We start from the raw sequence: 27,955 nt of genomic DNA on the forward strand, positions 1-27,955 counted from the left end.
CATTCCCATCTCTGCTTTTGTATTTAACACCTACTAACTGTAGACTTCTAAGTTTTATAGGACTCATCAGCCCTATATATTGTCTATAGAGTAAAATTGAAGGTCAGATAAAACTCAAGAATAATAGAAAGTGATAAAATACGAAAGAAAGCAAATGTTCATTAAGTTTTAAGAGTTAGTCATGTGCAATGATCATGGAGATGATGGAAATTGTTGTTTTCAGGAATCAGCTTCAAAGTCATTGTGTGAAATGATCTGTGACCTAACAATTTAGAAGTATGTGGTAGGGCATCTCACAGGTTACTGATGGGAAAACAGAATTCACCCAACATGGTTCAGATGGAAAGACTTTAAGAAATGAATTCCTTATCAGGACAGGGAAGAACAGAGAATGATCCTACCAGAGTGAGGGCTGTGGCTGGTCAGTGGAGAGTAACTCACACAGATGCTCATATTGAGGACTGTATGATTGATTTCTGAACGTGATCTCTGTATCTGTACTTGTATCTGTATAATTCTCTTCTGATAAAGTGCATACAGGACAACTGGACAGTAAATTTGATTTTATAAAACTATCATTGTTTATCCACAATTAGGTTCTGCGAAATTTAGTCTCAATGTGCATCGACTATAGTAGGTTTGATGATCTTTAAAAGAAGGAAATACCAATATTGTGATCATACCGTTAATAGTCGAGCTTCAGATGGCATCTGCCAGCGGCTATTCCCATCTGCCACTTCAAGATCTTTCCACAGGAAAATGTGCTGTGCTCTGGCCATTCTCATCCTGTTGTTGTGAGGAAGCCTCACCAAATCCTTAGTGTGGAAAGCGATTTTTATATCCTTCACTGCTTTTTGTCAGTGATGGAAACCTCTGAGTTCCTGAGTTCATTCTGTTCACTGATCAGTTGGCAGCTCTCGATAGACAAAAGCCAATTCTGTCAACAACTGTACTACCTTGGGAGAGGAAAGCTCTCTGCTAAGAACAAGGGGTGACACCTGGAACAAAGTCACCGCCAAGGACACAGCTGTGCGGTTTAGTTTCCACGTGTGAGAAGTTATCAGTGCCCAAGAAAAATGTCCAGATATGCTCTGTGAGAAAATACGTGAGGGTACATCAAAATGTTTGTGGAAAACTGTAATTAAACAGCAAACTCACTTTGGTGCAAACTTATTTTAAAATCTGCTTGCATAATGCATGTTTTCATGAATTTTTTGAAGACTCCTCATATCCATGGAATTCCAAATATTCATCTTTTTGTTATTGTTGTAAATTTTATCCATAGAGAAGTTTTCTAGTTTTCAAGGTAGGGATGTATACTTTATAGAAACATATCCGGTGCTTTTCCTTGAATTGTTTTAGGTTTTGATCTTAAATTTACATTATTCTATTAGTCAAGTAATATGATCTTAGTAGTATATTTTATTTGATGTGCACCCATCAAAGTTACTCTTTAAAATGACCCCATTTAAACAAAAAAAATTCTTTAAAATGAAATCTTTAGTGTTCCACTGATTTGACAGTATAGTTTTCTGTACTTTAATTAACTTTATAGGTGAAGACATTCTGCATTATTGATAGCAAAGAATAAGAGGTAACCTGCCTCCCAACCCGAATGTAACTTTGGATTCCAGGGTACTGTGGATGTAATCTGAGATACATCTGTCAGGCTGTCTCAGTAGTCAAATACAAGAATAAATAAACAAACACGAGGGGCCAGTTTTGTGGCACAGTGAGTTAAGCTGCTGCCAGCTCTGCTGGTATACCATATCAGAGTGCTGATAGGAGTCCTAGCTTCTCTGTATCTGATCCAGCCCCCTGCTGATGTGCCTGCGAAAACAGCGGATAATGGCCCAAGTACTTAGGCTCCTACCACCCACGTGGGAGACTAGGATGAAGTTCTTGGCTCTTGGCAATGGCCTGGCCAAGTATTGGCTGTTGTGGCCATTTAGGGAGTGAACAAGCAGGTTAAATGCCTCTCTCTCTCTCTTCTCTCTTCACTCTGCCTTTCAAATAAACAAATAGTTTTAAAAAGTAAAGATGGTATCATTTTCAAATTTCGTGCTATTGTAGTTATGTTTATTCTGATTAAAAATATTATTGAAAATGTCAAATCACTGTAGTTCCAAACTCAGTAAGACCCCACTAGATACACTAGAATACAGTATGATAATCACTCATGTAAAACTCTCAGAAGGATTTCAGCTAAATAAATAGCCTATGGTAAGTTGTTTTCTTCCAGGAGATAGAGGACTTGTAGGAACTTTATAGCTTGCAGCACTTTTTCCCCTGTACAGCATTGAACTTGGTGAACCCACACATGGGAGCTCAGTTATTAGGGAATGAGAAATACTTAAGTCCTGTAGGAGGGAACTAGGCAGTGAAATGATCTAAGGACATTTGCAAAGCAGTTCAAAAGACAGTGGAAGTTATAGTGGAGGAGATACTGACATCTAGATCTGACCTCTCCATGTCTAGCTTTACCTTTGTCTAGTCAGATATAAAAACGAAAAGCATTGTAAGTAAGGAAGATAAATAAGACTTGAAAAAATACCAGGGGAAAGAAGGGAAGCTCAATATTGAGTGACTTCTATTCATTTGGCGCTTCATATACTTTTTTGACCTTAACCAACATGATAATGGATAAGTTTGCTTTTGTTAGCTGAATGATAGTAAACACCTTCTCTAAGACTGCAGAATGAAGCTAGGGGCTGGGCTGGGGTACTCACCCAGATCTGCCTGCTGAACGACCAGTCTGCTCCTCTTGCTACCTGCTCTAGCCGGAGGAAGGTGGTTGGAGGGAAGAAGAGGAACTCATGCAGTAACAGATTTGCTGGGCCGTAGTAGACGGCTGTTGATTGGGAGAGAGGACAGTTGCAGATGATTCAGAATGATGGTAAGAAAAAAGTGAAGACTGAGAACCTTGGATCAGCTGAGGGGACCAGAGCATAACAGCCAGCCCCATGATATCCTGATTCCTACCTGTGCAAAAGATTATGCGGACAGCGTCTGGTTACCAATTTCAGACAAACGTCAGGTCAGCAGGATTCTTCCTTAGGCTGCCATAACCTAATCAAAGTCACTTAGTGTGGCCTCAGGGCAGGTGAAATTGAACAACGAAAACTTGCTTACTTTCCCAATCCAAAATGCCCCTGGCTAAGATCTGTTGCCCATATTTACAACGCAAAGAATATAACCTCAGTAAAGCCTCCTGTTTAATTTAAGTGGTTGTGAATGTCTCCCAAGAGGAGGAGCTGATAGATGTGAAACTTACACAGAGCCACTCAACCTTCAATTTCCTTTGCAAAATTTATTTATAAAATGCCTCAGGTTTAGCTACAAAGGTTTCTACTTCTGTGTAGTGTACAAAAAGGCATTATTGGTATGTTCCACTTTTTTTTTTTCCTTTTAATAGATGGTAAATAAATTACTCCTTTTTTTTTTTTGTTAAAGAGAAGGAAGAAAAGCTGAAATGATCGTACCCAAAATTATTCTTCACTATTGCATTCCATACACAAAGTATTCTACTTATATATTAAGAGCACACATTCATTTGAATAAAGACAGCACTACTAATTGGAATATGAGAATCAAATGCACATATATGGTAAATATTTAAGAATATTTGGTGAGCACCGTGTAATTGGTAATTGGTAGCACACATTTTGAATGAGCCTTTAGAAGGGCTCAGGGAGGATTAGAGATAAAGGTGAGTCCCCAGGTCACTGGGTTTGTCAGTTCTAGAGATGATTAAAACAAAGGAAACTGTAAAAAAGTCAGAAGGGACATGACTTGATTAAGGCTCATAGTCCTTTCCAAAGCAAAATAGTTTCTCACCTGAATTACACAGCCCTTCCTCCTGCCCGTCAAGTTTCTCACCACCTCCTTTCTCTCAATCCCACACAAGACACTGAGGTTAAGTTTACGCAAAGCTTCTACAACATGGTTTTGTTTTATGTCTGTGAATATGTCTCCATTTCCCCACATGAAGTTTTAAAAACCTTATATCCCTAAGTTGTGGCTTTATCTATTCCTTGTTGCCTAGTTTTTGGGAAATGTAATGTTAGTCCACACTCAGTGTCCCTATTTTTCACAGTTCCCATTCAGATCAGATTCTGTGATTCTGAAACTCTTTAAAGCCACTCATTTGCCTCCAGTCTCTGAAGTTCGCAGCCTCTCCTTGGTTTCCAGCCCCCAGCCTTGATGCATGAACCGTATACACCGCTCAGCATTTTGGCTCTTTTCCCACCAGAACTTCCAACATGGCCTTCCCTTCACATTCCCTATGCTTGTGTCTTGAATGTGGACGACACGAGGGCTCTATTTCACTTTCCCTACTTGGTAATCTCCTAGGTCTCATGATGCTAGTCATGACAGGTGTCCCGTGATTTAATTTATATCTCTAATATTCAGCTTCTACTTGTGTTCCATTCATTTAAAAAGTTTGATGACAGTGTTTATTGAGTCCTTCTCATGTGTCAGACAGTGTTTGAGTTGAAATGATATAATCATGACTCCCTTTCTCCAGCATAGAAAAAGTCATGGTCATTACTCTGAAAGAGCTTAAGATTACTGTGGTGACAAGATATTGACAAAAGGACCACATAAAAAATATAAAATGATATTGTGGCACGCACCACCAAAGAGAGTTATATCCTGTTGTGAACACATGAAGCCTTCTAATCAGAGAGGTTACTAACTTCCTCAGGGACATTAATGTGTCAGCCTTGTTTTCCTCTCACTTACTTGGACACCTACTGGAGGATCACAGTATCATCTACATATGGATTTATATGAACTTCCAGATGACTTGTAGCCTATTAGGGGATGTAGTTACTACTTCCTGGTAACCAGAGTTCCCCAGAATCTTACTCCTAGGTGTGTGGGATTTCCATGTTTCCATCCTTGGTGTAGAGCATGAAGCCCCATCAAATAATATGCTACATTTTATTATGATTTAGCACCCTCAATATGAGAGTTAGGACATGCATATTTATCAAGTATTTCTGGCATATATTTTGATGTATAGTTTTTCTTTAGGTCAGATATGCTAGTATATAACTGAAAATACACTGGAATATTGATTAAAATATAATATATCTTCTTTACCATCCATTTTGACTAGTCCCTTTTATTTTATTTTTAACTCTAATCCAAAAGGATTATATATCTTTCATTATTCATTCAAGCTATAATCAATACATGTCTTAATTGTAATAAATAGCTGAGTGACTTAGATGATTAATAAGAGGTAGGGATGCTTTTCATCAGAAAGGGAATTTAGTGTTCAGATGCCAAAAGTTATAGGGATTTTGTTTAAAAAAAGTAATAACATTCATGACAAACAATACTTTTGAATAATAGGTAAATTTTGTGAACTTAAATTAACTATAGATATTGGAAAAAATAGGGAGTGAGGAAAAATTGCCTTTTGATAAAAATATCACTGATAAAGCATTATGAAATTTAATGATTTGATGGATAGTACATTTTTGTAACTTTAAAAAAATACAAATATAGGAAGATTTACATATTTATTGTAGTAAAATATATGTTGTCAGCATTTCAGGTCAGAGGTAATTTCATGCAGTGCTTTGCCAAAAATCAATATTCAAAGCTGCAAGAATCTGTTGCCTATATACTGTTAACAACCTGGGATACTTGGTGTCTAAGAAAATTCTTTAAGAGAAGTCCTCATTATTTCCCCCCAATGTACTCAAGGAAAAAAATTAATCCAGAGAAAGAAAATCATCTTTTCTGAGCACTATACTATAGTAGATATTCTATATTCTACTGTTTTTGTAGTTTTCATATCCACATTTTAATCAGTAAACATGTACATATGGAGCACCTATTTTATGTTCAATTCAGGGTTATATATAAGGGGATTATAAGACACAACCCTTGACCTTGAGAAGTTTTCCAGTGGGTTGGTAAGGTAAGTTTGAGGCCTAAGATACCATTGGAGAAAAACAGATCAAGCATTAATGTAGGTGCTCTCCTCTTGTGCCTAGCCAATAATACTCCAAAATTCATTGTTTTGCTATTTTTTTGTTTCAAAAAACTTTATTCCTTGAGGGGTAGAAGGAGACACACTCCCACCCATTGTTTCACAGTCTAAATGCATGCAATAGCAAAACTGGACCAAGGTGTAGCAAGGAGCCAGGAACCCATCTAGGTCTCCTATGTGAGTGACAGGAACCCAGTTACTTGAGCCATCACTGCTAACCCCCAGGATCCACATCAGCAGAAAGCTGGAATCAGGAACTGGATCTCGATATCAAACCTAGGTACTCCTTGCGTGTTGGGTAGGAGGTCTTTATTCTGAGCAATAGCAGTATGGGACTTTAGTATGAAGGAACGAAGGCAATCAAAACAACTCAGCTGTAAAAATCCATACACAGTTGAAGGATTCCTGTAAGAAAAAATGTAATGTTGTTGCTAAATTTTGAAAGTATTCTCTAGGGTAAACTAGGTTATGATGTCTAGAAAAAGTATTGAGTTTTCAATCATTTCTTTTGCTTGTGTTTATCTCTTTGCAGAAAACTTTCTTAAGCATTGTAATTAACTTTTGGCATCTTCAAGCTTGCTTTATTTCAAATTGCAATACTATCTTGCTTTTAGTAGCCCGTATATTACTGAGTGAAGATAATTTAATTACTGAAATTTTGCCCTTCAAGACTGCTTTCCAATTTGAAAATTGAGAAGCTTAAAAACAGGCATTCAGTATGTGCAAAGAAAGCCCAGATTTGGTGTGTGTAACTCACTTAATCAACTGCTATCTTTTTGTATGTATTTTGGTGTCAGGGTTTTCCTTCACTAAATTCTGATGGAAAGGTACTTTTTAAAAATGTACAGATACATGTACCAAGCCTGAAAGATAACTTGATAATTTAGTAAAGATGTGTACTTGGGCAAAGACATTTATGTTTTACCCTGTAATCATTCATAGTTGGTCAGAAGGAGAACCCAATAATGTTTTCACTGACTTCTCCTTCCTAGCCCTTTGAGGTATGAAGTAAGCTAGGACACAGATAATTTAGATACTCAGGTCTGAAATATATGGTCCCATATTAGCCTTGGGGGATACATTGCAAGATCCTCAGTGCATGCTTGAGACCAAATCCTGGGTATACTCTGTTTTTTTCTGTATGTATAGAACTGTGATAATGTTTCATTTTAAGTTTCTTACTGGTAAGAGACTAACAATAATCACTAAAAATAAAATAGAACAATCATAACAATAGACTGTCATAAAACTGCCAGCATCACTCTTCTTGTGCTATGGGGCAAGTAAAATAAGGGTTACTCGAACATAAGCACATTGATACCTCAATAACTAATCTGATAATCCAGACAACTACTAAGTGATTAACAGGTGGGGAGTGTATATCATGTGGATTCACTGAACAAAGGAATGATTTTTGTCCTGGCTAGGATAGAGCAAGATGATGCAAGATTTCTTACACTACTCAGAATACAATGATAAAGGACCTTATTGTAAATATCAGCATTCAAATTTGCTTTACATTATTAGTGACCTTTGGATTCTTACAACTTTTTGTAAAGAGTGTCTACTTTTTTCATATTGCTGCTAATGAATATGTAGCCTATACATGATTGAATTTGTGGACTATTATGGTACATATGCAATAGTATATGAAAGTTCATAAGCAAAATGAGAAAATATTTGCTCCCTACAATAGAATTTGGCATAGTCTCTAAGATGTGAACTAAAATATACATGATTTATTAATTCAGCTGATCTATATTCAGCTAAGACAATTTAAAAGTTATGAATTATTTATGTCTGAAGTATTCTATGTAATTTTTTTTGTCCAGAGTTTAATTAAGGTATCTGAAATTGCAGAAAGTAGAAGCATGGATGGGGTGTGTGTGCATGGTACTGCTCTATTTACATAACAGAGGCTCAAGAAAGGAAGTATAACATTGCTATCTATTTTGGGCAGATAAACCAGTCAATAAAAGGCTACAAAGGAACAATGTATTTGGAGTACACTGCAGTTGTATGTTTTATTTTGCCTTTATATTATGTTCAATCATGATTTTTCTATCTTTGCAGGTCATAATGTATCAGATATCAGCAATTTGGTGTAGTTGAACTTAATCAGAAGGTTCAGGATTGGGGACAATTATACTCTGTAATGGCCTCTGAGTGACCATCTCTAAGAGGGTGGTCACTGAACCCTGCCTCCTCACTGGCAGAATTGTATCTCTGTGAACCTCCTTGACTCATAATTGAATTACTGACGTAAAAGTATGAACTTTGTATCATAACTCATTGACTTTTTTTTAAACTTTTATTTAACAAATATAAATTTCCTAAGTACAACTTCTGGATTACAGTGGCTTCCCCACCCCTCCAATAACTTTCTTTGACTAGTGAGATGGCATTGGTACGTGCCACCTTGATGAGATTGAAATGGAGTCCCCAGGCATGTACTAACTCTACCATTCGGGGCAACTCCGATTGAGCATGTGCCTAACTGTACATCTTCTCCCTCTCTTATTCCCACTCTTATATTTAACAGGGATCACTTTTCAGTTAAATTTAAACACCTAAGAGTAATTTTGTGTTAATTAAAGAGTTCAAACAATAGTATTGAGTAGAATAAAAAAGAAAAAAAAAAACACTAAACGGGATAAAGTATTAAGTTGTTCATCAACAGTCAGGACAAGGGCTGATCAAGTCATTGTTTCTCATAGTGTCTATTTCACTTCACCAGGTTTCCTTTTTGGTGCTTGGTTAGTTGTCACTGATCAGGGAGAACATATGATATTTGTCCCTTTGGGACTGGCTTATTTCACTCAGCATGATGTCTTCCAGATTCCTCCATTTTGTTGCAAATAACTGGATTTCATTTTTTTTTAACTGCTGTATGGCATTCTATAGAGCACATATTCCATAATTTCTTTATCCAGTCTACTGTTGATGGGCATTTAGGTTGATTCCATGTCTTAGATATTGTGAATTGAGCTGCAATAAACATTAAGGTGCAGACAGCTGTTTTATTTGCCAATTTATTTCCTTTGGGTAAATTTCAAGGAGTAGAATGGCTGGGTTGTATGGTAGGGTTATTTTCAGGTTTCTGAGGAATCTCCAGACTGACTTCCATAGTGGCTTTAACAGTTTGTATTCCCACCAACAGTGGGTTAGTGTCCCTTTTTCCCCACATCCTCACCAGCATCTGTTGTTGGTTGATTTCTGTATGTGAACCATTCTAACCAGGGTGAGGTGAAACCTCATTGTGGTTTTGATTTGCATTTCCCTGATTGCTAGTGATCCTGAACATTTTCTCATGTGTCTGTTGGCCATTTGGATTTCCTCTTTTGAAAAATGACTCTTTGACTTTTAACAGTTCTACCAAGGAACAAAAAACTAGCTAAATTCTGAAAACATTTTTCAGTTATATGAATCTATATTGGAGTTTAGTGTATATTTACTGTTACTTTTTTGAGAGCATGCTATCAGTTCAGAAATAAATAAATAAATATATTTCCATTCAGCTACTGGACATATTCAAATATAAAAATTAATCTTTTATATTAGTTAACACATGCTTCACAGTTTGTAATGGAAGATTGGTTTTATTTTACAATGATAAAGGATATCATTGTAAATATTGGCATTCATTTTGCTTAACATTATTAATGGCCTATTTTGCATCCTTATAACTTTTGCAAAGTGTTCTTCTAATTTTCCCATATCGCTGCTAATAAGTATTGAGCATATATGGTCCCTGAATCTGTGGCCAATTAAGGGGATATGTAAAATATAAATACATTATGGAATATGACAATTTACCAAAACATATGAAAATGTCTGCCCCTAACTATGGAACTTGGTATGATCTCTAACTGAACTAAAGGATGGTTGGTTTATCTGTACAGCAAAGGTACATCCAGTGCAAGATAGTGTTTTGATAGAAGTGAAGATAAAATGGTTCCTTGTATGTTCCATTTAGCAAGCATGAGAATTTTATCTTTTTAAGTTTTCTGTGGAAAAATAAAAGATAACATAATAAAATGTAAGGATAAGACTAATTTTTAAACTTGCAATTTAATTGTATTAAGCTAACCTTTTTAAAGTTTAATGACCTACCTTTTCAAACATTGTAAAAATTATTTTTATTTTTAACTGATATATCAAACATGTTTTAATATGAGCTAAGGGAATTACTGAAGTCATATTAAAATCTTTTAATAAAATTATACTTATTTATGGGATATTTGTGATATTTAAGCATATGTATGCATTGTGTAATCAGTTTAAATATATTTAACTCTCAAACATGTAGCACTCAATAATCCTACTAAAAGTGTGTGGTAGATCTAAACAGACATTTCTCAAAAACAGATATACAAACAGACAACAGGTACTTGAAAAGATGCTCAACACCTCTTATCATTAGGGAAATGCAAATGAAAATCACAATGAGGTACCTCCTCAACTCCAGGTAGGTTGGCTATTATAATTCCCGTTAAAATTTTGTTTGACACAAATAGGAAGATGTAGCCGTTGAATTCTCCACAATGTTGCAGTGGGTTCGTTTCTGAGAAGAGCAGTGTGGTGGGGGCAAGAGGCGCGGAGTCAACACACAGACCCCGGGAGTCCGGTGAGAGCAGGCTTGAGGCGAGCAGCCTGCAGACTCGTTTATTACAGTTGATACAACAGCTTATATAGCCAAGACCAGCCAATCTGGTCAAGGGGCGGTCTATACCCCAACCAATCACAGCCTGTTGCCAGGCAGTTTCCAGAGCCATCCAATCACAGCCTGTCGCCAGGCAGTTTCAAATCCATCCAATCACAGCCTGTTGCCAGGCAGTTTCCAGAGCCATCCAATCACAGCCTGTCGCCAGGCAGTTTCAAATCCATCCAATCACAGCCTGTCGCCAGGCAGTTTCCAGAGCCATCCAATCACAGCCTGTCGCCAGGCAGTTTCAAAGCCATTCCTGACTAACTGACGCTCGCTTGCCAGTGGCCACCTTGGCATGGCCTTCTCATTCCACTACATTTCCCCCTTTTCGTTTATTTTTGAGCAACGGGAGGCATGATTCTTGGCCATACCATTGTTGACCCCGTTTCCATGTGGTCTCCGTACGCAGCTGTGCCTGTCTTAGGTTGTCCCCCAGGGGATCTTACCCGTCATTGACTAACCAGCGCTCAAATCGAGAGACCACAGGATTGCTTGCTCAGATAGGGGTAGGAATGAGGAATAATGGTTATCAGGAATGGCATGACCACACACAGGCTGTGGGCCATTTGAGTGGCTGAGCAGAGCTAGTGGGGTACACAATGGTAACAGATGTGGCTTTGGGCAGTTTCTCACGGTAGGATGATAGGGCAGGAGCGTCTGCTAACAAGGTGGAGTCTTGGTCTTGTTCAGCTGGTTCTGGTTGGCTGTCAGTTGCAGGCTTGATGTTTCTGGCTGGTACCCAAATGGGCTGTTCTGCATTCTCTGGAAAGACACAAGCATATCCTCGACCTTTGGTTAGCAGGGGGTGTGGTCCTTTCCATTCTCCTGTCAGGGGGTCTTTCCATCTAACCATAGGGGCTGGGGTCTGGGATGGAAAGGATCCCCAGTGTTTATAAGCTGGGCTGATCCCTTGGGAATCAAAAGTAAGAAAATTGATAGTGAAAAGGACCTCAGTCAAAGCAAGCTGTGGGTCTGAGGGTATATGATTATTTTTTTGCCTTTGTAAGAGATCTTTAATCGTCCTATGAGTTCTTTCAATAATTGCCTGTCCCTGTGGGTTGTATGGGATACCTGTAGCAGACTGTATGTTCCAAGATTTCAGGAAGGAAGTAAATTCCTGTGATGTATACGCTGGCCCATTATCAGTCTTTATGGTCCAGGGGACACCAAGGACCAGCATGGCTGATTTAACTGCCTTTATCACATTACTAGCCTTTTCTCCGGATTGGGCAGTTGCAAATACAGCCTTTGAATAAGTATCTACCACCACATGAACAAACTTAAGTTTACCAAAGGAATTAATGTGGGTGATGTCCACTTGCCATAGTTTATTAGGAGCAAGGCCTCGTGGGTTCACTCCTGCTTGTTGCAGTGGGCCTAATGGGGCGAGGGGTGCACAATTCTTGCAAGAGTGCACTAGGTGTTTGCATTGGCTCATTGTTAGCTCTGGGAAAAGCAATTTTATGTTGCTTGCTGACATATGAAATTTTTGGTGTAAAATACGGGCTTGTTCTAAGTGTCCAATGGAAGCCGTGTTGCAGGAGATAAGACGATCAACCTTTCTGTTGCCTTGGAAAATAAAGCCAGGTAACCCAGTATGTGATCTTACGTGTGAGATATACCATGGGTATTTTCTGTTCTCAGTTAGCTCTTTAAGTGTTGTGAACATCTGGTCAATTGGTTTACTGGTCGGGTTAAAGATTGCAAAAGGGATCGTCTTTGCTACCTGTACTGAGTATTTGCTGTCCGAAAATATATTTACTGGTCCATCTTGGCTAAGGAGTAAGATATCATCCATATAATGTATGACCAAGCACTGATCTTTAAGTGTACTGGTCGCATGAGAAACATATCTTTGACAAATGGCAGGGCTATTTTTCATGCCTTGTGGGAGTACTGTCCACTGGAATCTTTTTGCAGGGAGCTGGAAATTGGGCTCCCATACTGTAAAGGCAAAGTAAGCCTTATCCTGCTCTGCAATGGGGATGGAAAAGAAGCAATCTTTGATATCAATGGTAACTATGTGGTATCCGTTAGGAATGGCCCCTGGATGGGGAATGCCGGCCTGGAATGTTCCCATCTTTTTTATATTTTTGTTAATAGCTCTCAAATCCTGTAGAAGCCTATATTTTCCCTGTTTTTTTGGTATCACAAAAATGGGCGTGTTATGAGGGCTAGTGGAGGGTTCTATGTGTCCCTTTTCCAATTGTTCCTGTACCAATTCTTTAAGGATGCTAAGTTTGGGTTGTAATATTGGCCACTGCTCTACCCAGATGTTTCCTGTTTTTTCCCATTCAATGGGGATTGGGCTTGGCTTTTGTATGAGGTGAGCAGTGGCCCCTAGAATTGGGGGTGAATCTTACTTGTAGGTTCTCCATTAAAGCTGCTGGCTTGTGGAGATTTGTGATCCGTAGTAAGGACCGCTTGCATTTGTGAGAGCACATCTCTCCCCCATAAGGTCATGGAAACCTCAGCAATTAGTGGAAAGATGGTTCCTGTATCTCCATTGTCATCTCGCCAAGTTACGGGCGTGATGACTTGATCAGCCAATTTTAATCCTCCAACACCTTGGAGGTCAGGTCCGGGTGCTGTCTTCCAATGTTGTATTTTTCTTGCATCCCTAGCTTTTAAAACAGTAACATCTGCTCCCGTATCAATTAAACCTACAAAGGCAATGTCATCTAAATATAGGGTCAATTTTGGTCTCAGATTGAAGATGGGCATCGACCAGTTAATGGTAGTGGGACTCCCTCTTACTTGCTGGGCTGAGGGCCGCCCCACTGGGAGTTTAAAGGTTTGGTCTTGCAATCTTTTGCCCAATGAAAGCCTTTTTTACATCTGGGACACAGTGTTTTGGGTTTGCCCCATTTTGCAGCATTTGGGCAGTTTCGCCGTAGGTGTCCTATTTCCTGGCATCCCCAACAAACTGGAGGGTGGTCTCTCGATTTGAGCGCTGGTTAGTCAATGACGGGTAAGATCCCCTGGGGGACAACCTAAGACAGGCACAGCTGCGTACGGAGACCACATGGAAACGGGGTCAACAATGGTATGGCCAAGAATCATGCCTCCCGTTGCTCAAAAATAAACGAAAAGGGGGAAATGTAGTGGAATGAGAAGGCCATGCCAAGGTGGCCACTGGCAAGCGAGCGTCAGTTAGTCAGGAATGGCTTTGAAACTGCCTGGCGACAGGCTGTGATTGGATGGCTCTGGAAACTGCCTGGCGACAGGCTGTGATTGGATGGATTTGAAACTGCCTGGCGACAGGCTGTGATTGGATGGCTCTGGAAACTGCCTGGCAACAGGCTGTGATTGGATGGATTTGAAACTGCCTGGCGACAGGCTGTGATTGGATGGCTCTGGAAACTGCCTGGCAACAGGCTGTGATTGGTTGGGGTATAGACCGCCCCTTGACCAGATTGGCTGGTCTTGGCTATATAAGCTGTTGTATCAACTGTAATAAACGAGTCTGCAGGCTGCTCGCCTCAAGCCTGCTCTCACCGGACTCCCGGGGTCTGTGTGTTGACTCCGCGCCTCTTGCCCCCACCACGCTGCTCTTCTCAGAAACGAACCCAATGCTACATTGTGGAGAAATCAACGGCTACAGGAAATGACCACTAAATACAGTATGTATCCCTTATAGAAATTTGATTCAGACAATACAAAAGTATGAAGACTTTTAGATACAGCCAGAGAAATCTGATTATGTATTGGCTTTAGATGAATTTAAGAATATACTATTAATTTTGTTAATTGTACAGATATCATGGTGGCCATTAATTATAGTCCAATGAATTAGTGAAGGTCAAAAAGAATTGTTTGAAAGAATAAATAATATAAAATGAATTGAAAAATCATATCTAGGAGATGTAAATAAGAAAACATTTGAAACTTTGTTATATATATGAAATGAGTACATTTTGCTCTTTAGATTTTGCTATTTAAGTTACCGCTTAAGGCACAAGTAATTTTAAATTAGTTAAGTGGAGAAAAAATGGGAAAAAAGTCTTCATAACTTAAATTTGAAAAATTTCTATTATTTTCGTTCTGAAGATTTGACGTGTGTATATATGGAGAACAATGTTCTTTCAAATAACCTTTTTATGTTGGCATGAACTTATATTTTTAAATAATTCACCATATTATTAACATTATTCTGTATCAAATAATTTAGTATTTAGAGAATTTCTTTAAAAAATACATACAATATATTATGACCTCTTGATGTACACATGTCAATAGCAGGCAACAGAAGTGAAAATTTAGGCCGGCGCCATGGCTCACTAGGCTAATCCTCCGCCTTGCGGCACCGGCACACCGGGTTCTAGTCCCGGTCAGGGCACCGATCCTGTCCCGGTTGCCCCTCTTCCAGGCCAGCTCTCTGCTGTGGCCAGGGAGTGCAGTGGAGGGTGGCCCAAGTCCTTGGGCCCTGCACCCCATGGGAGACCAGGAGAAGCACCTGGCTCCTGCCATCGGATCAGCGCGGTGTGCCGGCCGCAGCGCGCTACGGCGGCGGCCATTGGAGGGTGAACCAACGGCAAAGGAAGACCTTTCTCTCTGTCTCTCTCTCTCTCACTGTCCACCTGCCTGTCAAAAATACAAAAAAAAAAAAAAAAAAAAGAAGTGAAAATTTAAAAATAATAAGTAGTGGCCTGTTTCGTGACTCACTAGGCTAATTCCTCTGCCTGCGGCACCAGCACCCCAGGTCTAGTCCCTGTCGGGGTGCTGGATTCTGTCCCCGTTGCCCCTCTTCCTGTCCAGCTCTCTGCTGTGGCCCGGGAGTGCAGTGGAGGATGGCCCAAGTGCTTGGGCCCTGCACCCGCATGGGAGACCAGGAGGAAGCACCTGGCTCCCGGCTTCGGATCGGCGCAGCACGCTGGCCGTAGCAGCCATTTGGGTTTGAACCAACGGAAGGAAGGCCTTCCTCTCTGTCTCTTTCACTGTCTAACTCTGCCTGTCAAAAAAATAATAATAATAAGTAGTGGCTTTTTAAATTAACCTGGAACAAATAGGAATGCTCAGAGTCCCATTTTAATCATTAATTCAGTATGGCACATTTATTGAGAACCTACTGAGAATATGCAATTGGCTAATTTTTTGTCAGTTCTTAGCAAGATGTGACAAAACTTTTGTCCTTGAGAGGATAGCTGTCCAGAAGTTATAGTCAGCATACCTTTGTTTCTATATCAAATTCATTGGGTTATAAGTTACAAGCAGCAGTCCATGTACACTTTTCATACAAATACATGCACACACGTACACACACACACCACACACACACCCTGAAACCACCACCCTATATAAAATATAGAATATTGCCTTCATCCCAGAAATTTTAATTTCCTTTGTAAATCTTTATAGTCACCTTTGGTTCCTTGCAATGATTATACTGATTTCCCCCCCTCTACTGTAGTTTTGTCTATTTCAGAAAATTATATGAATGAAAACATACAGCTACTAGGAAACCATTGGCTGTGATGGTTTCTGGATTCTGTGAGGATTCTGGATGTCCTGTGAGCAGAGGCACTGACTGCAAAGGAAAATGATTCGTTTTCCACAGGTGTTTGTGTGTGAACAGCTTGGAAGATACAGATGTCTTTCTCCTGAGAAAAGAATAGGCTTGTTATTGTGTAGTTTCAACAGATAATGCGCCCCCCTGGGGTAAAGGTTGGGCAGACTTCTTGTCCATTTTAATAGATTCAGCTCTCCAAGGCTCAAGGTTTTTTTTCTGTAACATAATTCAGCGTTTGTTCAGGTGTGACACTCTTGCGACTACTACTATTGCTGTGAGTAATAAAGTCCCTAATTTCCGGGTTGAGCCCTGAGTCTAGCAGTTAAGCCTCCCAGTTAGGATGCCTTCATCCCATCTTAGACTGCTGGGTCTGGTCCTGACACTGGCTCCTGATTCCACCTTTCTGCTTTTATGGACCCTGGGAGGCAGTGATGATAGCTGTCACTCACGTGGGAGACCTGGGTTGAGTTCCTGGCTCCTGGCTTTGCCTACCCTACTTGGGGAGTGAACCAGCAGATGGAAATCTTTCTCTATTTGCCTCTATCTAAAAAAAAGTCCCTTCCTTCTGACCTAGGAGTCCTGCCTCTTCTGCTGGCATCCATGAACTTTCATCATCTCACACACTGAGTAAAATCTCAGATCCTTCACAGTTCTTAACAACAGTATATATTCTTTTGTGTCTCACTTCTTGAACATAATGTTTTTGAGAATTAGTCATGTTATTTCACAATTGAATTATGAGTTCCTTTTCATTGCTGAATTGTCATAATGGTACATTTATATTACAACTGATTCCTCTGTTCACTTGCTGATAGACACATTTCCTAAATAATACTTATTAGACCATTGATCCAGTAGCGATGTTTATAAAATCCTATAACAATACAGAAGGCATGAGTAATTACGAAGACAACTTCACAGGTGGGTTTGACGTTTGAGTTGGATCTTAAAGAAATATGTTTTACTATTTTTGAGCTAGAAAATCTGGCTTGTACCCTATTAGAAAGGAATCAGGGTCCTATTCAGATTTCTAGACTTGGAGTTAATTTGTATGCCTGTATGCATAAGAATTTAATTTTTTTTCCACAAAGTCTGATGCAGCTGTGCTTTCTTTGAAAGTGGAAAGGTGACCCTCATATACATAAACATCATGAAACATTTATTTAGCTCTTCTGTCAGATTATCTGCATGTGTCCATCACCACAGTGGCTCTTGAAACGTGAGAGGTGATATCCACCTTCCGTTATTTAAGTTTTATTATTTACGTTTTCCCATAGGTGCAAATAAGGACGTCTTTAGGAAATGCAGCTGTTTTTATTCAACTACAACCTATAGTGTAAGTAGTGCACTTTCTTGGTGACCATAGCCTCAAAGCCAGTGTTTTCAATCTGGGGTCTTTCAACCAAGCAGAACTGTCCTGCAGGGCCTCCCATGTAGAACTTTCTGGCAACACATGCTCCGCTCTTCATCCTCCGGCCACAGACCTGCTCTATTTCAGGTCACTTTGCTGGTGATAGGAAATCAATTTTTGTACATTTTAACTAATCATAATGCTTTGGATATTTGCTTTTCATATTTATTCTTTTCACATATAATCTTTACATACAATGGTGTTCCCTATAGACATCTGTGCTTGGGGCTAACACAATGTTCAATGCTTGGTATATGTTTATAATTTTTATTAACAGGATAAAGCATCATATATGAAATAATTAATGACTAATTATGCTAAGTACAATGAATGCATTGTACTAGTTGGTAATTGAGAGATGTTGATAGTGCTTGAGTGTTGAATCTAGAACCAAAATGCCTAGTTTGAATTCTGGCTCTCTCATGTACTAGCTGTTTGAACTTGCATGAGTTACTTAACTGCTTTGGAGCTTTTGTAAAGTGGGGATGATGGTAACAATAGCATCTACTTCAAGAGGTAATTGTGAGGATTATGAGAGTTAAATTATATAAAGTAGTGAGAGCATTGCCTTGTAGATAGCAAATGATATTTGACTGTTCACTCTGTTGATGCTGCTGCTCTGACTACAGTAAGTTTCCAGGAGGAAAGGGTAAGAATGAACACCGCATGTCTGGGTTAAACCGGGTAGACAGATTTGCATGCCTGCTTCATAAGGTGCTTGTTGGGGAAATAATGAACAATAAGTTGGAAAGGTAGGCTGGCTAGATTATGCCACCTTAAATTTGAGGCGAAGTTTGAACATGATATGCTCTGCCATTGGCAGCTATTGAGAGTTTTAGACTGTATAAAATTCATGTTTGAGAATTATCAGCCTGGCAGTCGTACTGAGAGGTGAGTCCTTAGGAGCTCAGATAGTGAGCAGGAGGATGAAGTTGTCGTTGAGATATGAGGCAAAGCGTTAGTGTCAAGGGGGAAAACCAACTGGTTGGGAGAGTGGGAGTAGGGAGGATAGAATAAAGGAATGTGTACAGCTGTGGAAGCAGGGAAATTATATCAACCACTAGTGTAGCTGGGAAAGGAAAACTTCTTACTGAATTTAGGTTGTTTAGCATTATGTTATTGATAGGACTACTGATAACTGATTTTATAGCGCTATAAGACTCAATGGCTTCTAAATCTCAAATCTGAGTTTTGTTTATTGTAGCTTTGGTGGCATGAAAACATTTTTTCTAATTAATTGGAAATTGGCCACTGGTTTAATATTTAATTAATCTGAGTGTTAGAGTTACTGTGTTGGAAAGTTGAATTGTTTCTGCAATTCTTTATGCTACAATTTTTGTGAATGACCCCTCACTTAATGCCCTCTTTTTAGGTTTCAATTCTTGAAATTATAAAGCAGCTCTATGAAAAGTAAATATTCTTAGAGAACATCCTCAATGGTCTGTTAAGTTTGTCACATATTTTTATAACATTAAGCTGTGATATAATAAATATTTAAATGTCTATCTCTTTCTTTTTCCTTTATCCCTTCACTTTTTGGAAAGCTGGGAAACATAAAATGGTGGCTTGTGGATAATCTGAGTATGAAGCACTGCAGTTCAATAGGAATAAAATGGGGGAAAAACCATTCAGGATCAAGATTTTAAAAATGTATGTTTAGATCGTTTCTCAGATACTTACTAGCCATATATGCCTTGGACAAGTTACTTTAGCCTCTTGGATTGTATATACAACAGGGACATTAGCCCTATTTTTAAAGGGTTTATGTGATTTATAATATTTATGAAAAAGTGTGTGTGTGTGTGTGTGAGAGAGAGAGAGAGAGAGAGATTATTTTTTCTAGAGCAATGTGTCAGAAATGTTAACATATAGTAGATTTCATTCTTACTGTTGTCCTAACTCTGTGACTTTGATCTGTCTCAGATAATTCCGTTGCTATTTAAATTCATCCTTGCGTAACAGTTGTTCAGTGTTGTATTTTTCCTCAGTTCAGGTCCTAGCAAAATTGCACTTAGGGTTTCCATGAGTGATTGCCTGGTGTCTGGGGAGCTCTCACTGTGCAAAACAGGTGATGCAGGTATTGGTGCCCGGAGTGAGTGAGCACTTGGAAGTCATGCTATAGTGAAATTCTTAGGACTTATCTCTTTGTACTTTCCTAACTTACAAGACACAGTGCTCTGTAGTTTCATTTTTTGTAAACAAAAAGGAATTTGTCTCATTCACTGCTAACCTTTTTGTCATAAAGGACCAAGCACATGTGCCTCATTTGTTTTTTCCTGAGCCAAGAATATCAAGTGTAATGCATACGGCTGTGTTACATTCACTGGCTCCTGCACAGGATGGGCAAAAAGCAGCTTCCAGACTCTCACTTGGCTGCACTAAACTTGCCGAAAGGGAAAGAGCAGTCAGTTGTGGTAGGAGGTTCGCATGGCAGAGACTGCTGAGCTTCACAATTTTAAAAGCAAAATCTCAGAATGGAAAGTATGTGTATAAATATCAAGAAAAGAAAACATTAGCGATATGTCTGTAACATAGGGCTATGCATACAGAAAGTGCGTATATGGGGCAAGACATAGGTAGTAGGTTTTAGCAGAAGAATGTTGAAATCTTTACTTAGTATATACTAAATTGATCTTCTGTATATAAAGATAATTGAAGATGAATCTTGATATGAATGGGATGGGAGAGGGGGTGGGAGATGGGATGGTTGCAGGTGGGAGGGAAGTTATGGGGAAAAAAGCTGCTATAATCCAAAAGTTATACTTTGGAAATTTATGTTTATTAAATAAAAGTTAAAAAAGAATGAGTTGCATTTTTCTAAATCCATGTGTGTGTTCTATTCTATATATTTCCCCTTAATATTTGATAGGCATTGTGCAGTTGCGGTTAACAGCACAATCTCTGCATCAATTCTACTTAAATTCCAATGCTTGGTTGTGTAGAATCAGCCACCTATTAACATGAGAACTGATGCTGCCTTTGTGTATCTCCGTTTCCTCATCTGTAAAGTAGAAAGATTAACAGTAAATACTTCAGAAAGTTACTGTGAGAAAGAAATGAATGTGTACTACACACAGGCACACACACACTTGTCCCTGGGGATTGGTTCTCCTAGGCTGTGAATTGTTACATAGTTTATTCTAGAACTTTTTGCTTGTAAATTTAGAATTCAGATCCATATTGACTTAATTTTTATATATTGTAGATAGTTATTATTTTAAATAAAAATTTCCCACAAATATGTTCATCAAGTGTTGTTCCTCGATGTTAATAGACGCTTATGTGGCAAGTGATTGAAACTAACTCAAATTGGATTCAGCAACAGAAAACTTATTTGCTCACGTTACTGGGAAGAATAAGATATATCTCACAGGGCCAAAGGAAAACACACAAGAACCAGAGCAGCAGGGACTAGACCTCGGGTGGCTATTCCAGGGCTCTCTCTCCATTCTTCTTCCACATTGGCTTCTCTCTGCATACCTTTATTTTTCAGAAAGCTTAGCTCTGTGGGGCTGGGAAATGAATGCTATCAATCTCAGATGCTTATCCCTCTAGTGTTTCTGTATCTATTCTAAGGAAGGATACACTTAGCATCACTTCAGTCACACATCCATTCCCAGGGCCAGTTACTCTGGCTAGGATGCTCAGGTCCTGCGAGTAATCAAGTCTAGGCCTATGTCTGTAGCAGTGGGATGCTGGGACCAACCAACACAACATGGCATGAGGGAGGAGATCCACCAAAGATAAGTTTCTGAACATGCCCTAAATAACATAGGTCCCACTAAACTGCCTAATTTCAGATTTTTTTTTCCTCTGTATAGAAATTACTTGTCTTTCACTGAATTGCCAATTAAATGTATTCAGGTGCTAGGTTCCTACTCAGCTTATCTGAAACTAAAGTATAAGTTAATTATTTATTTTGAAGGACACAATGTGTTCAAATTTTGTGATAATTATAGTACCTTATCAACACTTGCAGTTTAATGCATCACAGCTCACCACACTATGATGTGCAGTAAGACAGAACAGAAGGCATATTTGTTTTCACTTGGACATCTTCTCCCCACCTTTCTCAGATGCAAATGAAAAAGTTGTATTAGCAGTATAGTAAACCCCTGGGAGAGCAACTGTGGTTCAGTGATTAGGATAAGATTTATATATTTAGAGAGCCAGTAATTTTCCTGAGCTTACAAAGCAAGCCTGATGATGTTCAAGCCGCAGGATTAATTGACAAAGAATCAGCAGTCCTCATTGGAAATCATTAAGAACCTCAGGGCTTTTATTTGAAGGAGAAAACCTGAGAGTTCATTGGAGACAAATGACTGTCTTCTTCAAAGTTCACCCACTTGTGAAGTATTTTCTTTAAAGTATGACTGAATAAAAAGCTGGCCCCACAGAGAGATTTGAAATGATATAATCAACAACATTTGATTTTCCTGGGTTAGACTCAGGAAAGGAAACTGATATTAAAAGTAGTGTTTTAGAAAAGCTCTTATCTAGGCTTCAAAATACAAGCACTGGGGTACAGAGCAGGAGGGACTCCATGGGTGAGAGGCACAGAAGTTCTTATCCTAGTGTGGGCAGGACCCAGCTGAGGGGCATTGCCCCAGCTGAGCCTGTCTTTCCAGGTCCCACCTGCTTCTCTTCCCTAGCCCAGCTCCCTCCACCATGCGCACACCACTCCCCGGAACCCTGCCATCACAGCCTCGTCCTTTCTATATTGAAATTATATTCCTTTCCATATTTAGAAACTCTTTTCTCTGAGATAGCTTTTCAAAGCAGTTTTACTATGAGTTGGAGAAAGGAAGGATGCAGAACAGCTTAAAAATCAAGATGTTTATACAGTCAAGTTTCTCTATTGAGATGGTGGAGAGATGAGTGGTTGTCAGAGGTGGCCCGAGGAGAAGGATGAATAGGAGTGCAGGGGATTTTTAGGGCAGTGACATACTCTGTGTCACGCAAATAGAGATCCATGTCCCCATACATGTGTCCAGGCCCAGAGAATGCACAGCACCAGGAGTGAACCCTAATGACATCCACGAACTCTGGGGACGATGCCATGTAATCAGCTGTAACAGGTGTACCACTTTCCTGGGGAATTCTGGTAATAAGGGACCCTGTGTTTTGTGAGGGCTAAGGGTTTATGGAAAATCTCCATTTTTCTCTCAGTATTACTGTGCGTCTAAGACTGGTTTTAAAAACATCTCAAAGCAAAAAAAAAAAAAAAAAAGAAGAAGTTTCTAACCTACTTTTGATGATTCTAATCATAGATTGGACTAATTAATATATTTTCTTATTTTTTTAATTGACAGGTAGAGTTAGTGAGAAAGAGAGAGAGAAAGTTCTCCCTTCCGTTGGTTCACCCCCTAAATGGCTGCCACGGCTGGCACTGTGCCAATCCGAAGCCAGGAGCCAGGTGCTTCCTCGTGTTCTCCCATGTGGGTGCAGGGCCCAAGCACTTGGGCCATCCTCCACTGCCCTCCCGGGCCATAGCAGAGAGCTGGCCTGGAAGAGGGGCAGCTGGGACTGGAACCCGGCACCCATATGGGATGCTGGCGCCGCAGGTGGAGGATTAACCAAGTGAGCCACGGCGCTGGCCTGGACTAATTAATATAGACTAAAAGGAAATACAATTGTATTTCCTATTCCATGCTTCAGGTTTTGTTTCTTTGTTTCCTTTTTATCACATGGTACAATTATATTTTCTATCTTTGAGCTTTAGTAAAGCAATTCATTTTTTCTTGTTCTCATGAGAAGAAGTTGCTTTTTTTCAATTCAAATAGCATCCCTTTTGGGAAGAATGCCTCAGGTTCTCTTTGAGATTTAAGGAATATCTTTATTTCTTAGTTTGCTTACAGAACTAAAGAATGGGTCTTTTTCTCTTGTCCATATATGATTGACTGGTTGTGACTGTATAGAGTACAATTGAGAGGGGTTGTTCTGCATGTGTATCCAGGTGATTAATAATGTCTGCCAAGAGCTTGCATAACAGCAGAACAATTTCCACATATCTGTAAATCCTTTCTTAATCCCATCAATAATAGTATATTTACTTTTTATTTATGTTCAGGTTATCAGCATTGGGAACTCAAATGGTTTTCATTTTTACTTGTCTCTTAGAGAGTGATGTGATGTGGGGAACACTTCTAAATAAATATTATAAAGCTTTTCTTGCTAGTTGAATCAAAACTTCCTATAGAGGGAGCATATTTTTCCAGAAAGGATGAAGCATGAAATATACAACCAAAACAAAGTAAATACTTAAGAACATTTATTTTCCTTAATAAAAGGTTTATCCTAGTAAGCAATCTTTGTTTCTTACTAAGTGAATATGGAAAAGCTTAAAATGTAAATTATAGATTGGTATTCCTAATCCATCCCAACATATACATATTTTTCTACTATTGTGTTTTCTCTGATGTTTTAGATAATTTAATTTCAAATTATTTTTAATGTTTCCTCAGGAAAACAATCCTCCATTAACAGAATTAATAGTTAATTAATACCTAGTTCTCCTAGGTGTGCCCTTTCAGTGACTATTTTAAACTTTGTATTCATGACTGTTGTATCTTATTCCATTTCTCTTGTTTTCATCATGCTTATATTCTTAATTTTTAAGAAAAAATGTTTCTTTATTTTAAACTCACATCACAATTAAGTGTCTCATGCAGTGACACAAATGGCAGTGTAATTTGCTCAATAGTTTCTGAAATTCAGTTTAGCTTTAAACCACTGACTCTGGGTTATGTTTAGATGAGAAAATCGGACATGATATCCTTGAATGGTATATGCTAACTGCTTCAGGAGTTTTACGTCACATTCTGGATGAAACTGATCCTCTCAAAAACTGACAAAAGCATTTACTCATTTATTCATTCATTTTGCTTTTAATCAACAAATGTTTGCGTTTTCACTATATGTCAATCTATTGGGTTCAAGGAATGAGGGCATAGAAGACCGGCAAGAATAAGCATATGGCCCATGTGTGATAATACTCAGCATTTAATAATATGGGAAATTTCCTGCCTGGGGAAGGCAGTGGCATTGGTACAAGACATGGGCATTTCCAGCTGACAGGGAAGCAATGGTAGAAGAGCTAAAGTTGACCATGAAGTCCAGGCAGAGGGAAAACCATATATTAAAACTCAGGGCCCTTTCAATGTATTTGAAGAAATTAAGTTGCTTCCTAGAAGCAGAGTTAGGCTCTTGAAATTTATCTCAGGCTAAAACAATCTTCATTAGATCCTTCCCAATATTAGACCTAGAGTGTTTACTTCTTTGTAGGTACCATAGTTTGGTTTGGTCTTCAAGCAAAGAGGTGATAAGACAATGAGGGACAAAAAAAAGGTGAACTGCTTTTCACTCATCAGTTTTCTATAGTTTTTACTTTTTTCTGCTTACAACCAGCTACTAAGATCTAGTTCTTTAAATCTGCTTATTTTTGCCACATATTTTCAACAAATATACATATTTGTAAAACCTTCTATATATTCAATCTCTTATATGACTCGTTAGCTATGTAGAATGTATATGTGTGCATCTGTTACCATTCTATAGTTCAGTGCTTTTTAGTGTTGTATTAATTAGGGGGTATTCATGGACTCAGCATATGACTATGGATTTAATAGACTATCCCTGCCTCCTCTGCACTGTGGCTTCATTAAAAGGCCACCATCCAGGGTGCTCACACACCAAGGGGGAGAGAGAGATTTAAAAAAATAGCAAGCCAGAAAAGAGTTCCTTGTGTGCTTTGGAGAAAATAAAATAAGGTCAAATAGAGTATGAGGAGGGATGGGAGTGGTAGTAGCAAGGGTGGCCAATGGGAGCTTCCATGATAAGGTAACATTTAAATTGAGAATTCAGAGATATCCTAAGTGAGCCCTCAGAAGCAGTCTCAGGTCCTGACAGTGCAGCAGCCCGCAGCCTCAACCAGGGAGTCCCAGCTGCTTTCAGTGGAGGAGAAGCCCGGCCAGCCACAGCCTCAACACCATCGCAGCCACCACCTCACGCATCATCACCCCCAGCAGCAGCAGCAGCAGCAATCACACCACCGCCACCATTATTATTTCTACAACCACAGCCACAACCACCACCACCACCAGCAGCCTCACCAATACCTGCAGCATGGAGCCGAGGGCAGCCCCAAGGCCCAGCCAAAGCCACTGAAACATGAGCAGAAACACACCCTCCAGCAGCACCAGGAAACGCCGAAGAAGAAAACAGACTATGGTGAACTAAATGGTAATGCTGGAGAAAGAGAAATATCTTTAAAGAGTCTGGGTTCTGATGAAGCTACCAACCTCATTTCTAGGGTCCTCAGTGACAACCAGCAAGTTGTAGACCCTAGCCTGAAGCAGACTGTAAAGCCAGCATCTTTGGGAAAGCAGGAATTAAAACCAGGAATTTCATTCAAAAAAACAGTATGGACAAAAAGAATGGGAAGTCTTATAAAAACAAATCTGGAGAGAACCAGTCTGTAGAGAAGACTGATACGGTAGCAATTCCAAATGGTGTTGTAACAAATAATTCAGGCTATATTGCTAATGGTTATATGGGCAAAGGAGCAGATAATGGTGGTAGTGGGTCAGAGGGCAGATATAACACTCCTAAGAAAAGAAAAGCTGTGCACATTAGTGCCAAGGGTTGTATAAACCTTAATTTAGTGCAGAACAAAATAATGCAATGAGAGACCAGTGTCCCAACCTTAAAACAGGGACTTGGAACTTTCAAGCCTGACTATAGTGAACAAAAGGGAAATCGAGTAGATGGTTCCAAGCCTGTTGGAAATATGAACCTGGGCCTGGAGGCACAAATTGAGGAAAACCTGATGTGGGTGATGTGCTTCGGGAAAGCTCAGATATAAAACCTGGTGTGAGCAGCAAAAAGTCTGATGATTGGCCCAAAGGAAAGCATGCCTCGGCTGTTGCCTCCAAGGAGGACCTGTGGACCCTATTGAAACCACCCCCAGTTTTTCTAGTGGACAATAGCAGTGCTAAATCCTTCCTAAAATAAGTTATGCAAGCAAAGTTAAGGAAAACCTCAATAAAACTAAACAGAACTCTGTGTCACCATCTTCGTCCTCATCCTCTTCATCATCTACTGGAGAAACTCAGACACAATCTTTTTTTTTTTTTTTTTTTTTTTTTGGACAGGCAGAGTGGACAGTGAGAGAGAGAGACAGAGAGAAACCTTTAAGTCAGTTATCCCAGGTTCCTGTGCCAGCACTGAAATCTGTTCCTTCTGCCAGCTCTTCTAACAGGCCTGTTGAAGCAGGGACTGATGCAAGTGTGTATCCTCCAGGGGGCCAGCCACTGCTAACTCCTGCTGCTAATACGTTAACACCCTTCTCTTCTGGGACTCATTCAGTTCTCCAGGATGTGAGTCTAACTTCAGCAGCTGTTAAGCAAACAAAGCCTAGCCTTTTTATTTATCCTTCAAATATGCAAACTGTGCTTTTAAGCACAGCACAAGTGGATCTGCCCTCTCAGACCGATCAGCAAAACCTGGGGGATATCTTCCAGAATCAGCGGGGTTTATCATTTATAAATGAGCCCAGTGCTGGCCCTGAGACTGTTATTAGGAAGTCATCAGATCATAAAGTAGTGGAGGTGACATTTCAAGGAGAATATCTGCCACTTTGGTTTCACAGGGAGCTGAAATAATCCCCTCGGGAACTGAGCATCCTGTGTTTCCCAAGGCTTATGAGCTGGAGAAATGGACTAGTCCTCAAGTTCTGAGTAGCTTTCTAAGATCTGAGACTATAATGAGAGTGGAGCCTTATCCTTGGAACCCAGTCATATAGGTGACCTGCAAAAAGCAGACACCAGTAGTCAAGGTGCTTTAGTGTTTCTCTCAAAGGACTATGAGATAGAAAATAAAAATCCTCTGGCCTCTCCTACGAACACTTTGTAGGGCTCCTCCAAAGAACATAGATACCAGAGAGGCCTAGAAAGGAATAATAGCTGGGGTTCTTTTGACCTGAGGACTGCTATCGTATATCACACTAAAGAAATGGAATCTACTTGGAATTTGCAGAAGCAAGATCCCAAAAGGAAAATCACTTACAAAGAAGCCATGGCTAGTCCAGATCAATGAAAGACCTGAGTGCCTAATTTTAACCTTTCTGCAGCATTAGAGCCACCGTTTATGGGGGACACAAGGCTTTTATGCTCTTAGATATGCAACACTGCAGAGGAACCATAAGTAGAATCACAGGATAATATATACAAATATATACACATATACATATAGTTATTTAAAAAAGGCAACTGAAAGTAATTAGACTTCTTAAGGATTCAAATTTATTTCAAGGACTAC

The 27,955-nt window shown here is 39.4% G+C and overlaps 1 protein-coding gene and 1 pseudogene across 1 annotated transcript in view; both read left to right on the forward strand.

Annotated features, from left to right (window-relative positions):
• Positions 1 to 27,955, forward strand: part of ARHGAP24 (Rho GTPase activating protein 24) — a 526,629-nt gene that overhangs the window by 47,635 nt on the left and 451,039 nt on the right. The gene's annotated exons all lie outside the window — the stretch shown is intronic.
• Positions 17,088 to 27,733, forward strand: LOC133765324 (FMR1-interacting protein NUFIP2-like; annotated as a pseudogene).

The sequence above is a fragment of the Lepus europaeus genome, chromosome 8, assembly GCF_033115175.1.
Source record: "Lepus europaeus isolate LE1 chromosome 8, mLepTim1.pri, whole genome shotgun sequence".
In the NCBI taxonomy this organism is placed as follows: domain Eukaryota; kingdom Metazoa; phylum Chordata; class Mammalia; order Lagomorpha; family Leporidae; genus Lepus; species Lepus europaeus.